At 23.1% G+C, this 13407-nt stretch overlaps 1 protein-coding gene across 10 annotated transcripts in view; it reads left to right on the top strand.

Moving 5' to 3' along the window:
- LOC135956281 (uncharacterized protein CG43867) overlaps positions 1-13407 on the top strand; it is a 354041-nt gene that overhangs the window by 298978 nt on the left and 41656 nt on the right. The window contains exon 1 of one of the 10 annotated variants that reach the window (XM_065506720.1): positions 2348-2435. The exons of the other annotated variants lie outside the window; for them this stretch is intronic. The gene's annotated coding sequence lies outside the window, so the exon portion shown is untranslated. Of the gene's footprint in view, positions 1-2347; positions 2436-13407 lie in introns of those variants that run through there. 10 annotated transcript variants of the gene reach the window in all.

Raw genomic sequence — 13407 nt, 5'->3', positions numbered from 1 at the left:
CCTCAGATCAAAAACACCTGCAGGAATTTTTATTTTAAGAAATTTTTTAATTATTTTTATTCTCCGAATTTTAAAAATTCATCAAAGTCAAAATATTTTTTTTTTTTGAAGTTAATTTTTTGGAACCTTTTTTGTAATTTTCTGTTAAGAAAGATAAAACTTTTAGGACATATTCAGAATGAAAACACAACAAAAATTATTAATATTGAAATTTTAAATGGATTTTGACACATATCTTTAAGTTTTATTCCAAAATCTATGTTTTTGAAACTAGTGTAGAGTGTAGACTATAATCTAAATTTTAAGTTTTTCTAACTTTTGTTGTAATGAAAGAAATTTTTTTTGTAAAAATTCCTCAGATCAACAACACCTGCAGGAATTTTTGCTTTAAGAAATTTTTTAATTATTTTCATTCCCCGAATTTTAAAAATTCATCAAAGTCCAATTTTTTTTTTAAAGCTAAATTTTTTTAATTTTCTGTTAAGAATGATATAACTTTTAGGACATATTTAGAATGAAAACACAACAAAAATTATTAATATAGAAATTTTAAAAGTATTCTGACACAAATCCTTTACAAATGTTCAAGTTTTGTTCCAAAATCAAAGTTCTTCAAACTAGTATAGAGTGTAAACTGTAATCAAAATTTAAAGTTTTTCTAACTTTTGTTGTAATGAAAAGATTTTTTTTTGTAAAAATTCCTCAGATCAACAACTCCCGCAGGAATTTTTACTTTAAGAAATTTTTTAATTATTTTCATTCCCCGAATTTTAAAAATTCATCAAAGTCCAAATAATTTTTTTTAAAGCTAAATTTTTATAAAGTTTTTTTTTTATAATTTTTTGTTAAGAAAGATATAACTTTTAGGACATATTTAGAATGAAAACACAACAAAAATTATTAATCTAGAAATTTTAAAAAGATTCCGACACAATTCATTCAAAAATGTTTAAGTTTTGTTCCAAAATCTAAGTTTTTCAAACTAATTTATTTTCTAATGTCCGAGTAGACAAACTCTAGTGTAGACTAGTCTCTAAAATAGACTCTAGTATAGTCTAGTCTCTAAAATAGACTCTAGTATAGTCTAGTCTCTAGTCTAATCTCTATTCTAGTCTCTAGTCTAGTATCTAGCCTAGTTTCTAGTCTACTTCCAAGTCTAGTCTCTACCTTATTTGTTTATGTTATTTGTCATTCTCATTGCAGTAGTTTGTTGACTTACTTTGTTGTTCCTCTTAATCCTCATAAAGTTGGGTGTAAATCCCAGACAAAAACCATAACCTTACCCCCTTTTTAAACTGTGTTCCCTGTTTTGCAATTAAACAATGCCTTGCCTAATATTAAGTGACACAAAAACAACTAAAAAAAACTCACCCCTCGTTTAAAAGAAATATGAAAATGGAAATTTAACACATGATTTCCAAAAAACGGTGGCAAAAATGTCAACAAAAACCACCCTGCTTAAGCAGGCATGGTGCCGAAACATGTGATTCGGTGTGTTTGAGAACAAACAAAACCAAAAAAATCAACAACAATTGGGTACAAAATTAATGGAATGACAATAAAAGAAATATTAGGGCGGAACACACAAAATTGCATTTATGAAAATAGGGAATTTTGTAACTAATGTGTTAAGAATTTAAGGAATTATAAAGAAATATTAAGGAAAATTAAAGAAATTTCAGAAAAATATTTGAAGACAAAAAAAAGTACCAAAAAATTCCCCAAAAAGTACCAAAAAATATATTTTCAAATCTTTGGCATCTTGGCAAAAGTTTTTCTAAAAGAAGCCGTACTTCCTTGCTTCCCCCTAATTTTATCTTACATTCTTAGTCATCTTGTTGTTATTTTATCTATGAAAAATATGATGTGAGACAAAACTACCCCCAACCCTTAAACATTCTACGGTTTCCATGCCAATGAACTCGAGAACAGTAAACGTTTTTGTGTCTAATTGGAAATAATTCATAATCTTTTGTGGAAATTGAATATTTTTTACTTTTTTTGCGCATTGTAAACAAAACCTGAAAATAGGGTGATGAATTTTGAAATCTTATTTGAAATATGAAATGAAATGGAAACCAAAAAAGGGTGGGTTTTTTTCCAAAACCTAAAAGAATAACAAAGGATAAATATTTATAAGTTTAAAATAAGTTTTAAATGATAAAAAGCAGAATAATAAACAATTTAATTAAATAAAAGAAAATAAAACAAAACAAAAAAAGTGTTTGAATTTAAAAAAAAAATCTAAACATTTTTGAAAAACTAAAACAAAAAATTTATAAAATTAAAAGAAATTAAAGAAGTTATTAAAACTTAAACAAATCCCCCCTTTATAAAACGTTTAAAAATAGTTTTGCTGTTCTGTAAACTCTTTAATATGGCAATTAAGGATTTATTACAATTGACCACCTGCAGTGTCTTCATTATTGTGAGATGTATGTAAATTTATTTTTCTTTTTTTTATATAAATATAACCGTAAATTAAGATTTAATTGAAAATAACAATGATAAAATAAAAGTAAAAAATGTACTTTATTTAAATTCCAAAAAAAAAAAAATTTCTTGAAACTTAATTAAGAATACTCTAACTTTTAAGTTAAATTCGTAAAGAAAACACTTTAAAAATTATTTAGACACATGTCTAAAGCAGACATGGCACATGTTTTGCCATGTCTGCTTCATTTAGTATCTTTCAAAAAAGTTTAATTTTTACAATATTTTGTCTAACTTTTGTTTTTTTGTCCAAAAAAATTTTATCTAATGGAAAGATTTTTTTTTGTAAAAATTCCTCAGATCAAAAACACCTGCAGCAATTATTAAGCGAAGAAAGTTTTTAAATATTTTCATTCTCCGAATTTTAAAAATTCATCAAAGTCAAAAAAAGTTCAAACAAAAAAATTCTCAAATTTTGCTATTTTTCTTGAAACTTTGTTATGAAAACTCTTGCTTTAAAATTATGTTTCAAAAGAAAATTTGTGAATGCTTAAATATCAAAAGGATTTAGACTTGTCTGCTTCAAAAAATTTAAAGTTTTGTACAAAATTTCCAATATTTCTAACTTTTGTTCTAATGGAAAGATTTTTTTTTGTAAAAATTCCTGAGATCAGCAACACTTGCAGAAATTATTGCGCTAAGAATTTTTTTAATTATTTTCATTCTCCGAATTTTAAAAAATCATCAAAGTCTAAATAATTTTTTTTTTAAAGCTAAATTTTTTTTTACAAAATTTCCAATATTTATAACTTTTGTTGTAATGGAAAGAATTTTTTTGTAAAAATTCCTGAGATCAACAACACTTGCAGAAATTATTGCGCTAAGAAATTATTTAATTATTTCCATTCTCCGAATTTTAAAAAATCATGAAAGTCTAACTATTTTTTTTTTTAAAGCAAAATTTTTTTTACAAAATTTCCAATATTTCTAACTTTTGTTTTAATAGAAAGAATTTTTTTTGTAAAAATTCCTGAGATCAACAACCCTTGCAGAAATTATTACGCTAAGAAATTTTTTAATTATTTTCATTCTCCGAATTTTAAAAAATCATCAGTCTAAATAATTTTTTTTTAAAGCTAAATTTTTTTTTACAATATTTCCAACATTTCTAACTTTTGTTGTAAGGGAAAGAATTTTTTTTGTAAAAATTCCTGAGATCAACAACACTTGCAGAAATTATTACGCTAAGAAATTTTTTAATTATTTTCATTCTCCGAATTTTAAAAAATCATCAAAGTCTAAATAATTTTTTTTTAAAGCTAAATTTTTTTTTACAAATTTTCCAATATTTCTAACTTTTGTTGTAATGGAAAGAATTTTTTTTTGTAAAAATTCCTGAGATCAACAACACTTGCAGAAATTATTACGCTAAGATTTATTTTAATTATTTTCATTCTCCGAATTTTAAAAAATCATCAAAATCTAAAAAAATTTTTTTTAAAGCTAATTTTTTTTTACAATATTTCTTTTGTTGTAAGGGAAAGAATTTTTTTTGTAAAAATTCCTAAGATCAACAACCCTTGCAGAAATTATTACGCTAAGAAATTTTTTAATTATTTTCAATTTTCGAGTTTTAAAAAATCATCAAAGTCTAAATAATTTTTTTTTTAAAGCAAAATTTTTTTTTACAAAATTTCCAATATTTCTAACTTTTGTTTTAATAGAAAGAATTTTTTTTGTAAAAATTCTTGAGATCAAAAACACTTGCAGAAATTATTACGCTAAGAAATTTTTTAAATATTTTCATTCTCCGAATTTTAAAAAAATCATCAAGTCTAAATAATTTTTTTCAAGCAACATTTTTTTTTACAAAATTTACAATATTTATAACATTTGTTGTAATGGAAAGAATTTTTTTTGGAAAAATTCTTGAGATCAAAAACACCTGCAGCAAATATTTAACGAAGAAAGTTTTTAAATATTTTCATTCTCCGAATTTTAAAAAATCATCAAAGTCTAAATAATTTTTTTTTAAAGCTACATTTTTTTACAACATTTCTAACTTTTGTTGTAACGGAAAGAATTTTTTTTGTAAAAATTCCTGAGATCAAAAACACCTGCAGCAATTATTTAGCGAAGAAAGTTTTTCAATATTTCCTTTCTCCGATTTTTTAAAAAATCATCAAAATCTAAATAATTTTTTTTTAAAGCAACATTTTTTTTTACAAAATTTCGAATATTTCTAACTTTTGTTGTAATGGAAAGAATTTTTTTTGTAAAAATTCCTGAGATCAACAACACTTGCAGAAATTATTTAGCGAAGGAAGTTTTTAAATATTTTCATTCTCCGAATTTTAAAAAATCATCAAAGTCTAAATAATTTTTTTTAATAAAATTTTCAGATTTTTTTTAATTTTTGTTGAAAATTTCAATTTATTAAAGGACTTAGTCTTCAAATGCTTAATTTAACACTAATTTAGTTAATTTTATTAATAAAAAACTTGATAATTTTAAAGCCAAATGCTATACTCCATTAATTTCTTTAAAAATTAATAAAATTTTCATCATTTTTGTAATTTTAGTTGAAAATTTTAATTTATTAAAGGCCATTAGTTCATTTTATTAAGAAAATACTTGTTACTTTTGAAATCAAATGTTAATTAGTATAATTTCTTTAAAAATTCCTTTTATCTTGCTGAGATTTAACTATTTACTACTTAATTAATACTCAAATGTCCTTGAAACTAAAACAACTTTTTAATTAACTTAGCAACTTCCTTTACCTTTAAAACCATTTTAATAAGGACGAAGAAAACCTGCTTAACTCTAGCAACATTTAACTTCCTGTCATCGTTTAATTACCAACAAAGTGGTTTTTTTCTTAGCTTCATAATAACTGTCATTATGGCCTAAGGATTAATTAAAAACAACAACAACAACAGCTTAAGATAAACAAATAGCAGCAACAACAAAGGTGCACAGCTGAAAAGTCTCATTATTTCACCGCAACTTATTAAAAAGTTTAAAAACACAACACATCCAACTCCCTCCTCTCTTTAAAACAATATGGCCCCAAACACTAGAGAGAGAGACATCTCTGTATTATAGAGCTGCCATATCTAGTGTGTATGTTTGCATGTGAAAGTATCATACCACAAAAAATAAATAAAATGACAACATACTTGTTCAAAAGAGGAGTCCTCTTCAAATCTAAAGTCAAGTACATTTGCTGCTTGAATATAAGAACAATATTTAGAGTATGTGTGTTCTGTTGTCATTTAAATATGAGGCCTTATTATAATTGTGTGGAACTGAGATGCTTGAAAACAAATGTTTTGCAAAAAATAAAGAAGTTAATAAAAGGGAAATAATTTAGACAATGTAAAAAAGGCAAGATGTGAAATGAATGAGAGAAATAAAATGAGGAGGAAGTAACACTTTTTTAGATTTGAGTTACAAAAGTTTAAGGAAAGAATTACAAAAAGATTGTAAAAAAAAAGACAAATATTAGAAACTGTATTGGAAGAAATCCAGCATTTTTAAATCAATTTAACACCAATTTAAAAGATTTTCTTTTTAAAAATATTTAACATTTTTCTATAAAACAAATCTTTTTATTTTTTTTAATTTTGAATAGTTTTCCTTTATTCACCTCTCTCTATCTAATCCTTTAACTCTCAGGTTTATAAAATATAATGTCTAGAAAACTTCACTTGCTGTCTTATATTTGACACGTTATTTGTAATAATATGCCAAACAAATATTATTATTGTCACCAGAGTACTTCGTATATAAAGCAATTTCAATAACTGTCAGTATAATAATATGAAAAAAGAAGGATAATCTTTGAGAAAATATAAGAAAAAGCTAAATCAAAAAAGCATATAAAACAATATTGACATTCATACTGTAACAACAAATATTAAGAATTTTATATGTTAAAAACAAGAAAATATTTTATACAAAAATTTAAATAGAAAAAATATTGAAAATATTTAAGTTTTAATTCGAACTTAATTTCGAATTTTTATTTTAGCTCTTAAATCACCAAATAAGCATAGAAATTACCTAATAGCAAGGTTTAAATACAATTTCTAACAAATTTTTATAGATTTTAAGGTGTTTTTAGCAATTTCGAAAATTCGAACTTAATTTCGAATTATTATTTTAGCCTTAAATCACCAAATTAGTATAAAAATTACCTAATAACAAGGTTTAAATAAATTTTATAGATTTGAAGTTTTTTTGACAATTTCGAAAATTCGAACTTAATTTCGAATTTCTATTTTTGCTTCAATATTACTAAATTTGTATAAAATTTAATCATTTTTATAGTTAAAATTAAATTTTTTACAAAATAGAAAGTATTTAGCAAACTTCGAAAATTCGAACTTAATTTCGAATTTTTATTTTAGCTTTTAAATCACCAAATAAGTATAGAAATTGCCTAATAACAAGGTTTAAATACAATTTCCAACAAAATTTTATAGATTTGAAGGTTTTTTGACAATTTCGAAAATTCGAATTTAATTTCGAATTTCTATTTTAGCTTCTAAATAACCAAATAAATATAGAAATTACCTAATAACAAGATTTAAATTAAATTTCCAACAAAATTTTATAGATTTGAAAGTTTTTTGACAATTTCGAAAATTCGAACATAATTTCGAATTTTTATTTTAGCTTTTAAATCACCAAATAAGTATAGAAATTACCTAATAACAAGGTTTAAATACAATTTCTAACAAATTTTTATAGATTTGAAGTTCTTTCGACAATTTCGAAAATTCGAATTTAATTTCGAATTTTTATTTTAGCTTTTAAATCACCAAATAAGTATAGAAATTGCCTAATAACAAGGTTTAAATACAATTTCTAACAAAATTTTATAGATTTGAAGGTTTTTTGACAATTTCGAAAATTCGAACTTAATTTCGAATTATTATTTTAGCTCTTAAATCACCAAATAACTATATAATTCTCTTATTAACTAGTTTAAATAAAATTTCTAGCAACATTTTATAGATTTGAAGGTTTTTTGACAATTTCGAAAATTCGAACTTAATTTCGAATTTTTATTTTAGCTTCAAAATTACTAAATTTGTATAAAATTTAATAATTTTTATGGTTAATATTAATTTTTTTATAAAATAGAAAGTATTTAGCAAACTTCGAAAATTCGAACTTAATTTCGAATTTATATTTTAGTTTTTAAATCACCAAATAAGTATAGAAATTACCTAATAACAAGGTTTAAATGCAATTTCTAACAAAATTTTATAGATTTGATGGTTTTTTGACAATTTCGAAAATTCGAACTTAATTTCGAATTATTATTTTAGCTCTTAAATGACCAAATAAGTATAGAATTTTCTTTTTAACTAGTTTAAATAAAATTTCCAACAAAATTTTATAGATTTGAAGTTTTTTAGACAATTTCGAAAATTCGAACTTAATTTCGAATTTTTATTTTAGCTTCTAAATAACCAAATAACTATAGAAATTACCTAGTAACAAGGTTTAAATACAATTTCTAACAAAACTTTATAGATTTGAAGGTTTTTTGACAATTTCGAAAATTCGAACTAAATTTCGAATTTTTATTTTAGCTTTTAAATCACCAAATAAGTATAGAATTTTCTTTTTAACTAGTTTAAATAAAATTTCTACCAAATTTTATAGATTTGAAGGTTTTTTGACAATTTCGAAAATTCGAACTTAATTTCGAATTATTATTTTAGCTTTTAAATCACCAACTAAGTTTAGAAATTAAATAATAACAAGGTTTAAATAAAATTTCTACCAACATTTTATAGATTTGAAGGTTTTTTTAGCAATTTCGAAAATTCGAACTTAATTTCGAATTTTTATTTTAGCTTTTAAATCACCAAATAAGTATAGAAATTACTTAATAACAAGGTTTAAATAAAATTTATAACAAAATTTTATAGATTTGACGTTTTTTTTTTTTTGACAATTTCGAAAATTCGAACTTCAAAAGATACGCCATCCTAGTACTTACACACTAAAGGGTCTACTAAGGATTTTTGCTGGTCTCTTAGTATTTAAATTTGACCTCTCTTTAGGACATTTTAATAAAGTCTGTAGCCCTAAGAGCTTCAATTTGGGCTTCTTCTACTTCAACATTAGATATTATAAGTTTGTTAACATTTTATATATGGATCTATTGTCTGGACTAAGGTCTACACTAGAGAGAAAGGAAATGTTTAATGCTTTTTTATTTGTGTGGCTTTGCTATGGTGTGGTGAGTTTCTATAAGGCTTGGTGAGTTTTTCTTTTGTTTTATTTAATCCCGGGTTTTGTTTTCAATATTTTTTCTATTTCAATTTTATATAAAATTTAAATAGAAAAAATATTGAAAATATTTAAATAAATAAAATAAAAATCTTTTAGCATTTTCTTAAAAAAAATAAAGGAAAAAAAAGCAAGTTTAAGTTATAAAACTTGCTTTATTTTCCTTTATTTTTTTTAAGAAAATGCTAAAAGATTTTTAATTTTCTTTCTTATACAGTTTGATGACCTTTATATTTTACCATATTTTCCATTTTAAGTTCTTTTTATTCAAGATATTTTTGTTTATCAAAGTATATTTATATTTACTTTGTAGTTTGTGCTGCTGTATATTTTGCAACAATGTCATATTGTTGTTCAACAAAAAATAGAAACACGCCTGCATTCTGTCATGTTAAACCAAGTGTTTATTTGACACTTAAGAAAATAAAAACAGGGAGAAAATAAATTCAGCAACTAAAATTAAGGAAACAAAACAGTCAGTAGGAAAAAGTAGAAAAAATCTAAATAAATTTTATACTAAATCTAAGAATAAAATATATTTATGCTTGTAGTTTAAGAAATTAACAAATTTTTATAATAAATTTAGTTTATTACTGAAAAAATATTAAATTAATTAAGTAAACAAACTTTTTAATGCTTTAAATCAAACATAAACAAATGTTTGTTAATTTTGAAGGCTTACTTCACACCCCAAATGCAACTCTGTTTGTTTACCAAGGTGAATAGGGAAAGAGAGCAACAAACAGCAGTTAAATGAAAACTTTTACAAAATTCTAACATTTTACTTAAAATTAATAAAAGAATTTATTAAAATTCAAGAATAAACATAGAAGTTAATAAATTTGTTTATTATTATTGCAATTTTAAGGGATTTTAGATCAAAATTTGTTATTAAAATATATTTTTTTAAAAAAATTAAATTTTTTATTGACAATTTGTGTGAATGATTAAAGGAATTTAGTTAATTATAAGAATAAATTATATTTTTATTCATTTTAGAAACATTTAAAAGAAACTATGTAAAAATTAAAATAAAAAGTTTTTAATTTTTTTTCTATTCATTTAATTTTTACTATTTTTCTTAAAATTAATAAATGTTTCTATAAATCTAGTTTATTAAAGAAAATGTATTAAATTTATCTAGAAAACAAACTTATTAATGCTTTAAACCAAATGTAAACAAAAGCTTGTTAATTTTGAAGGCACACTTCACATGCCAAATGCAACTCTGTTTGTTTACCAAGGTGAAAAAGGAAAGAGAGCAATAAACATTAGCAAAATGGAAACTTTAACAAAATTGTAGCAATTTACTTAAAATTAATAAAAGAATTTACTACAATTCAATAATAAAGATAGCAGGAAATAAATTTAATTATTATTATGACAATTTTAAGGAATTTTAGATTAAAATTTTTTAATAAAATTAAATTTTTTACAAAAAATGTTTGTGAATAGCTAAAGGAATTTAATTAATTATAACAATAAATTATATTTTTATTCATTTTAAAAACATTTATAACAAATTTTGTAAAAATTTAAAAAAAAAATTTAATTTCTACTATTTTCCTTAAAATTAATAAATTTGTATAATAAATTTAGTTTGTTAAAGAAAACCTAGTAAATTTATCTAGAAAATAAACATATTAATGCTTTAACTTAAACATAAACAAATGTTTATTAATTTTGAAGGCTTACTTCACATGCCTAATGCAACTCTGTTTGTTTACCAAGGTGAAAAAGGTGAATATGGTGAAATAACGGCAATGATCAGCTTTTAATCAAGTTTTATTTAAATAATCTTAATTTTTATGAAATACTTGTAGTTATCATTCTTTTTTAACTTCCTTTGTTTACCTTTTATTAAATTCCCTATTGGCATGTTTGCTTTGTTGTTTTTTTCTCCATATTAAACTTGATTTTCTAGTTGGACAGTTTTGTAAAATGCAACATGATTTTGTTTCTTTATTAAAGCTGTCATTTTACTAAAGGGTGGCGTTTTGCTACAACATTAAAATTATGACAAAAATGTGCATTCAAGTGTAAATTAAACAAGAAGCGCGCTTCTTTAAAAAAGCAGACAAAACAAAAATTAAGTACCTTTTTCTTTCACTCTTTATAGAAAATAAAAAAAAAAAACACTCCCACTTGGCTGGCAAAATTATAAAGGTGTCTATGACAATGATTTTGTTTTAAATTTTATCTCAACTTCCTGTTTTTTTATACAAAAAAAAGATTTAAAAATAAAAAAAAATGTGGAAATATATTTAAGCTGCTTTTAAAAGTATTAAAGCATTTTTTTCACAACATCATTGTCAAGAGTTCTTTCTTGTTTTCCCCTCCTTGTAATCTTAAAAACGTGCCTTTATTTCCATTTAACAGCTGCAATTAACTGTTTTTTTTCTATTTTGTTTAAAAAATTGTTTTATATTACAAAATTGATTTGTTTTTTTAAAACTTTCTATTATTTTCTATAATTGAAAGGGATTTATGCAGTTATGCCATTAAAAACTTTTGCTAAAACAAACTTTTTGCCAACATTTAATTGTTTGCTGAGAAAAAATAGGAGTTACTCGAGTAAATAAACATTGTTTTAAGCTTATAAATGAATTTAACAGACTTTTATATTGAATTAAATAATAAATAACTAAGCAAAAAGTTCTTAACTACTAAACAAAACCCGGCATTAAATAAAACAAAACAAAGTTTTTGTCTACAATTAAATAGCAATCTAGAGATTAAACTCACCACGCCATATAGAAACTCACCACTCCATGGCAAACCCACACAAATAACAAAGCACTAAACATTTTCTTCCTCTCTTGTGTAGACTCTAGTCCAGACAATAGTTCCATGTATAAAATGCTAATAAACATATAATTTCTAATGGTAAAGCAGAAGCCAGGCTTAATTCAAATTTCCAGCCGAGATGTCAAACTCAAACAGAGATGTCAGGAGAAGCAGAAGCACTTAGAGCTACAGACTTTATTAAAATTTAATCCAGAGAGTTAAAATTTAAATACTGCTAGAGCTGCAAAAATCCTTAGTTAACCCCTTAAAGTATAAAATACTTTTGCCAAATTGTAAATTTTACAAATTTTAAACAGTTTTAATTTATTTCCTTTAAATTAATAAATTTTTATAATAAAACTATAATTCTTATAGGAAAACAAACTTATTGATGCTTTACATTAAACGTAAACAAAAGCTTATTAATTTAGGTGGCCCGCTTCACACTCCAAGTGCAACTCTGTTTACAGAGTTGATTTAAGTGGATCAAAAGAGTAAAATGCAAAATTTTAACAAAATTATAGTTTTTTACTTAAAACTATTAGAAGAATTTATTAGAATTCAGTGATAAACATATTAGGAAATATATTTATTCATTATTGTTGTATTTTAAAGCATTTTAGGTTAGAATTTTAAAACAAAATGTTAGAAATTAAGAATATTACATATTTAAAAGCAAATTTAATAATTTTACCACAAGTTTAGGGTAGTAATACAAAGATTTAGTTAAAATCAATAAAAAATTTCCATTAAATGTTTGAAATATGGAAAAAAAAATTTTCGCGAATCTATCGCGAATCAATATTTCACATGAAATATGTTCCCTTTTGCAATTTTTCGTACATCAACATTGTTTACATGAAAAAATTCCCCATGTTATGAAATTTTTGTGTGGAATTTTATAAACAATAAACAGCTGTTATGAACAAAATCAACTATTGTGAATGATAATTTCATGGCAATTTTTTCAGTTTTTTTTTTAATTTCTCAATCTATATTTAAACTTTTAATTCTTTTATTCACTTGCCTGCTATTTCCCTTAACATATTTCATTTCAATACTCTAACCAGGCCATAAATTAACTTGATATTTTATTGTTTTACATTTTATTATTTGTGGTAAATCATGCCAGACTCATAAATTAGTGAAAGTATGATGTGATGTCTATAAAGAACTTTTCTATAGAGAGTATTTTCAGTCATTAATACATATAATAATTTGGTTTTAAATAAATAAAAAAAGAAGGGAAATGCAGAACAAGCTAAATCATGCTTTGGCACGTTTTTGATTAACTTCAAATGTTTGTTGAATGATAGAGAGGGAAAAGCTATTTTTATGCTAAACAAATGATAAAAAGAACAGAAGAATAAAAGAAAATAAAGAAACTAATTTAAAATTGTGAAATAATGTAAACATTTTTAAACAAATTTGGAAAATTTTTATTCTTTAAAACAAAATTTAGTAACATTTTAGAAAAATAGTTTAAAAACTATTGAAATTTCTTGGAAATTCTGCTTTTTAAATAAGCGAGATTATTAAACCCTTGACAAATTTATTATGTACCCCTTTTTAGCTGTCCTTCTAAGCAAAAACTAATCTAAAGTGACCTTTATAACTATTTACAAAATGAAATATATTTTTCTATAATAATCTTAACAAATCCAAAACACATAAAATAAACATGTTCAATGTTTGAAAACAAATATTTGAAAGCTAAAAGTAAAAGACTGGTTAAAATTGTAACATTTGTTAAGTATAATCGCATTTATTTTCCAATTTAACTGATGGCTTAAGTGTACAATAAAACTGTCACAGGGATTTCAATATTGTTTATGTTTTGTTTTGTTTACTTTGCTAGCATGTGAGGTTTGT

Source organism: Calliphora vicina, chromosome 4, assembly GCF_958450345.1.
Source record: "Calliphora vicina chromosome 4, idCalVici1.1, whole genome shotgun sequence".
Taxonomy (NCBI): Eukaryota; Metazoa; Arthropoda; class Insecta; order Diptera; family Calliphoridae; genus Calliphora; species Calliphora vicina.
This window is presented reverse-complemented; position numbering and strand designations above follow the sequence as displayed.